The sequence below is a fragment of the Myotis brandtii genome, unplaced genomic scaffold, assembly GCF_000412655.1.
Source record: "Myotis brandtii unplaced genomic scaffold, ASM41265v1 scaffold303, whole genome shotgun sequence".
Classification (NCBI taxonomy): domain Eukaryota; kingdom Metazoa; phylum Chordata; class Mammalia; order Chiroptera; family Vespertilionidae; genus Myotis; species Myotis brandtii.
This window is the reverse complement of record NW_005361573.1, coordinates 3,100,394-3,106,393: the sequence shown is the minus strand read 5'-3', so window position 1 is coordinate 3,106,393 and position 6,000 is coordinate 3,100,394. Positions and strand designations below refer to the sequence as shown.

The 6,000-nt window shown below is 36.5% G+C and overlaps 1 protein-coding gene across 1 annotated transcript in view; it reads left to right on the top strand.

The window, feature by feature from the left end:
* TTC28 (tetratricopeptide repeat domain 28) overlaps window positions 1–6,000 on the top strand; it is a 397,370-nt gene that overhangs the window by 30,599 nt on the left and 360,771 nt on the right. The window lies entirely within an intron of this gene.

Below are 6,000 nucleotides of genomic sequence, written 5' to 3'. Positions count from 1 at the left end.
AGGGAGGGAGGGGGAGAGAGAGAGACAGAGAGAGAGGGAGAGAGGGAGAGAGGGGGAAAGGGGGAGAGGGGGAGACAGAGAGAGAGAGAGAGAGAGATAGATAGATAGATGAGAGAGACACATACATTGATTGGCTGCCTCCTGAGCCTGCAACCTAGCTATATGCCCTTGTCTGGGAATCAAATCCAAGACCCTTGGTTGCATGGGCCAAAGCTCTAACCACTGTGAAACATCAGCCAGGGTCAACCCTTAACCTTTTCCTGGAAGCTTTCCTGGAACGTTGAGCTATGAATATAATAAAACATTTGTCTATTGCTAATTTCACTTAATTATTTATATTGTTATGTAAACATGTCACTTGAATATATCTGAGTCTTAAACTAGCTTGAAAATTCCTTGAAAGTTTGTCTTCTATGAAGGTCTGTGCTGGAGGGTGGGAGCGGGCTGGGAGAAGTCAATGGTGTGATACTTTCAACAATAAAGAATTTAAAAAAATGATACTATACCATGAAAAAAAAAAAGAAAGTTTGTCTTCTACTTATTTTATAGCCCTACAATTGCTGGCCACTTAAAAAAAAATCAGTGTCTAAATCATGTGGGGAACCTTTTTTCTGCCCGGGGTCATTTGGATATTTATAACACCAATTGAGGGCCATACAAAATTATCAACTTAAAAATTAGCCTGCTGTATTTGGTCAAATATTTAATTAACTCAGCTCTAATGCCTTGGCAGGGCCAGACCAAATGATTTCATGGGCTTTATATGGCCCGTGGGCCAGACGTTCCCCACCCCTGGTCAAAATCAATGAGAAAATTAGGAGATGTAACTGCATTTTCTTCTTGAAGTCGTCTAAGGATGCAGATTTCACAGATCATAAACATATCACCCTGATAGTTTAGAAGTTCTTGTTTATTGTTAGCTGAATTCCTCAACAGTTTCAGTCTACTTTTTAATCATTTCTGGAAGGAATCTAACATTTCTCTCAAATATCCCACATTAAAACCTCCTTTCATATGTTTAGTGAGATAACATAGTATAATGGGAATAGCATGTAAAGGCAGTCCTTACTTTGCATGGTATTACAGTACAATTAGAAATGGCTGCAAGCTGAAAAAATCTTCCAGTGTGATCTTTGGAAAAGTTTTGATTGTTCTGTGACTTTTAAAAGTTTTTGTCAAAACATTAAAAACGTTCTAACTGCAGATTATAAATGTATAAGGAATGCAAAAATATTAAACTATTTAGTACATTGATTTAAACTGTTAGAACAATTGAGAATTTGTTTTATTAGTTTAAAAAATATATTTTTATTGATTTCAGAGAGGAAGGGAGAGGGAGAGGAAGATAGGAACATCTTATTTAATATGACAAGTATACCTAAATAAAATTAATCTTTTTTGGAAGTTGAAGTATTACTACTACCAAAATTAGAACATTGTTCTTTTTATTGATTTTAAAGAGAGAAGAAGGGGGAGGAGAGAGAGAGAGCGAAACATTGATGTGAGAGAGAAACATTAATCCGTTGCCTCCTGTATGAGCCCTGACTGAGGATCAAACCCACAACTTAGGTATGTACCCTGACCAGGAATCAAACTCACAACCTTTTGGTGTACATGAGGATGCTCCAACCAAGTGAGCCACCCAGCCAGGGCTATTTAAAATTTTTTAAAATATATATTTTTATTGATTTTAGAGAAGAAGGGAGAGGAGCGATAGAAACATCAGTGATGAGAGAGAATCATTGATTGACTGCCACCTGCACACCCCTCACTGGGATCGAGCCCTCAACCACTGAGCTATGCCCGCTGGTCTATTTTTAATTTTGAAATAATGTGAAACATATAGAAAAGTTGTGAGATTATTTCAAAGGACTCCTGAATATCCTACATCTAGATTCCTCCAATAGTGAATATTTTACCATATTTGGCTTATAATGTACTCCACATCAAATAAATTGTTATTTTTGGAATCATTTGAGAGAAAGTGCAGACATGATGTCCCATCACCCATAAATCCTTCAGTATGTATTGAGAATACTCTGATATATATCCACAGTATAACCATTAAATTTAAGACATTAGCATTGATATGATACTGCTATTTAATTGACGATCCTATTCAAATTTCAAGGATTGTCCCTGTGATATCCTTTATAGGCACTTTACCCTTTCTGGTCCAGAAGTACTTGGCAAGAAGTATATTAGGAGTCTGTTCAGCTAGATAGATTGTAGTATATGGTCAATACCACCTGCTCACATTACAAATAACTTATTTAATTGACTGGATTTTTACCACTCTTGGGTTCTTGATTGTTAGTTCCTTAGTTTGGGCCTTGAGTTTTGATCACTAAAATAATATATCCCTTATCCTTTGTTCTGGACTGTCAGTCTTTATCCATACCCCCTAACCTGTAGCTCACTGCTACTAATATGGACTTTTTGCCTGACTCTCTTGATCCTAACAGTCGGTTCATCTCTCTTTTGTTCTTGTATCATAGTAACTAGGGGCCTGGTGCACGAAATTTGTGCACGGGTGCAGTCTCTAGGCCTGGCTGGTGTTTGAAGTGCAAGCGTCTGGCATGGAAGGGCAGGTCCCAGCTGACCTCTGGGCCCTGGGCAGCACCTGGGTCCCCGGGCCCCTGTGCAGCCCCTCAGCCTGAGTCACGTTGCTTGAGTCCCCATGCGGAGGTGCAGTGAGTGTGGCCTCTGGGCCACCCAGCGGGAAGCCGGGTGGGCTCCTCGCGGGCACCTGGCACCTGAGTGCAGAGGCTTCTCCAGTGTGCAAGCTCTGGCATCCCGGGGGAGAATAGCAGGGGGAGTGAGAGTGAGTGGAGGACACTCTGCATTCACACCGCACCTCTGTACCCATCACCCCCACCCCCAGGTAGCATGCGAGGTCGCAGCACATCGCCGACGCCCGCCATGTTCCGTGCTGCCCCCTGGTGGTCAGCACACATTATAGCGAGTGGTCGAACTCCAGGTCTTCCAGTCCAACTCCCAGTCGAACCACTGCCTGAGGGGACAATTTGCATATTAGGCTTTTATTATATAGGAATTATATAGGATATATAAGGGATAAGTAATATTTTTGTGCTTTTGTCTACCATGCCAGGTCCTCATGTGATGTGCCTCTTCTTTGTAGAAGTTACAGTGTGAAATTGTTGACATTCAGAGTAATTTCATGTGTCACAGTCAGCATTAGGACTATGTATATATAAAGCTGAATAGCGCTACATACCTAGAACTGTGTGTGTGTGTGTGTGTGTGTGTAGATTATATTCTGCTGTGAATCTTGAGGTAGGCAGAATATGCTCTGGAATTATTTTGGATTTTGCTTCTGCCTATAGGCTTTGTAATCTTAATCCAATTATCTCACCTACATAAACTCCTGAGGTAGTTTATTATTTCATGAGGAAGTGAACTAATGAAGTCATAACCTACCATTTGGGATTGGTTGCCATTCTTGGAATAGATAATTGTAGACAGAATATTTACTGCTTGAGAATTAAATAGCTGATACTATGATACAGATTTGTCATTTTCAAAAAGTTGGAGATCTATTTCCTGCAAGTAAGTTTATTGTAATTATAATCACTTAATGAATGTTTTAATGATATTTGAAAAGAGAAATTTCAGAAGTTGGCTAGCATTTACTTATTTTATTTTTTGGAGAATTTTAATAAGAGTTTATTTGAGCCAAACTGATGAGATATGCTAGGGAGTAAGATATCAAATGCTCCTAAAAGTTGGTTAGCATTTAAACAGAAGTTTTTCAAGGAGATGTTAGATTAAAAGATGGCATAAAATTCTGATTAAAAGTCATAATTTTTCATAATGATAAAATATTAAATTTAGGTGTAAAGTCAATTTGAATAAATAATTTGTATTATCTGAGAAGCAGTGATTTAGTTTCTGGAAAGTACTGAGAAAGGGAAATATTTTCAGTGCAATTAATCCAGAGTACATGCATGAAGAATCCTTTATAAATCCATGTGACCATGCATTAAGAGCTGCAAATTGAGTAAAATGCAACTTGCCTTTGGTTTTATTAATTTCCCAGCCTTGTGCGCCCTCTTGTGTTTAACTTATCGTTAAGACTATGCTACATTATATGGCTTTCAGTAGTTTGATGGGTTGGGTAAATAGCTGTACATTTCTTAAGAGATTAAAAATTTTCAAGTATAATGATAAATATTATAAGGGAAAAGAATGTTAAGTGCTTCCCTGGTTCTGTTCCCTACATTTACTTTAACATACCCCATATCAAATTTTATTATATTTAAGTAATTGAGGTATATGTCCTTGAACATAATTTTATGTTCAGAAAGGCTAAGAAAATTTAATTATACGTACTATCATTTTTATATGAAGGTTCTGTGGCTGTTGTAAGCTATGTTGAGTTATCAAGCTAGTAAGTGCTTGGCACACTGTAGGCTTTCAATAAATATTTGTTGAAAAGAAGAGTGGAAGTATTATAATTGATTACTTATATTTTCTTATTGACAAAGAATTGAAATTAGTTGGATAATTTCCAACTTGATATATTCTGAAAGAGAGTTTATTACTTTGGCTCCAAAGACACCTAGAGAACAATTGGTTTTTGATTTTTGGGTTAGTAGTTAATTGAAGTAGGACCTTTACATGTAATAGAACTTAGAACTATATTAAAATCTCAAACAACAACCTTCTAATTTTCACGGCACTAGCTTCCCCCCTCCCCCCCCTTATCTGGACACTTTATGGACTGAATTACTTTTGATTGATTTTGTGGATCCCTTTCGAATCAGATCAACTTTGGTGCAGATTTATGAGTCATAGTGCCAAGATGATTATAGAAGCTTAGCAAATAGTGTCATAAACAAAGCATTTCTTTCAAATGGGGGAGGAATTAAAAAAGTGATTATAAAGAGCTCGTTACCAAAGGTTCAGAATTTGAGAATGCTTTGCCTGCCTACTAGATAATAAAACCCTTTCACATTTGATTTGTATAAGCAACTATAGGCGAAATTATGCAATGTAGAGATGGAGCTAAGGGACTTTTATATGGCTTTTTAAAATTATCTTCTCAAATTTGATACAACTTACCTTTTAAAGATTGAGATGTAGGATCCTTCATGTAAATCCCACATAGCTCTGTAACTAGTGTCACAGAGAAGTAGCTTTGTTCTTGGTTTTAGCATTAATTTGTCCTGTATGGAATCTTGCCTGTGCTTATGCCCTTGTAATTTTCATTGAAGAAGCATTTCACTGATAGTTTTGCAGTCTACCAAATCACTAGTTCAAAGGGAAATTAACTTTGGAAAAAGTTACTTATCTAGTATATTTTTCTAAAGATTTTCTGCTCTGTATCACAAATAAATATACCCACAATCCAGTCCCTTTTGTTCTTGTTATATGTAGCATGTAGATTTATATTTTGGCCTCCTTTTAACTTTGATCTCACCAGTAGCAGATTTAAGAGAATTCATTTTCTATGTACCAAATGTGTAGAGGATTTCTGCTGTCTCATCATATTCAGGAAACTATAAATTATTTGACGAATGTTTAGTAAATAGTAATTGTATGCAGGACACTGTGTGGATTATTCCTTAGTTATAACTACTACAGTTGTTTGGATTTATCTTTAGACAATTTACATATATGTAGAAGTATTTGCAACTTTCAAATTGTGTTTACATTTATTACTTCACTTTTTTCCTTGTTTCTACCCTTTGAAGTCAGCATGGTAGGCATTTTTATGATGTCTTTTACAGATGAAGAAAACAGCTCTGGATGGTTTGTGACTTGACTAAATGAATTGGTGTATGTGGAAATTTCTTGTAAAATATAAAGGCTAAAATATGAGAATTTTATTATTTATTAGGCTATTTTCAAAGTGAGTCCAATATTTATTCTTTCTATGTACCATGTATTTTTCCATATAAATAGGTCATGTCATATTGGTTAGTTGCTCTTCTGCTACTGGCCAGTAGCCCTGTTTATTTATAATAATTTTGTTAG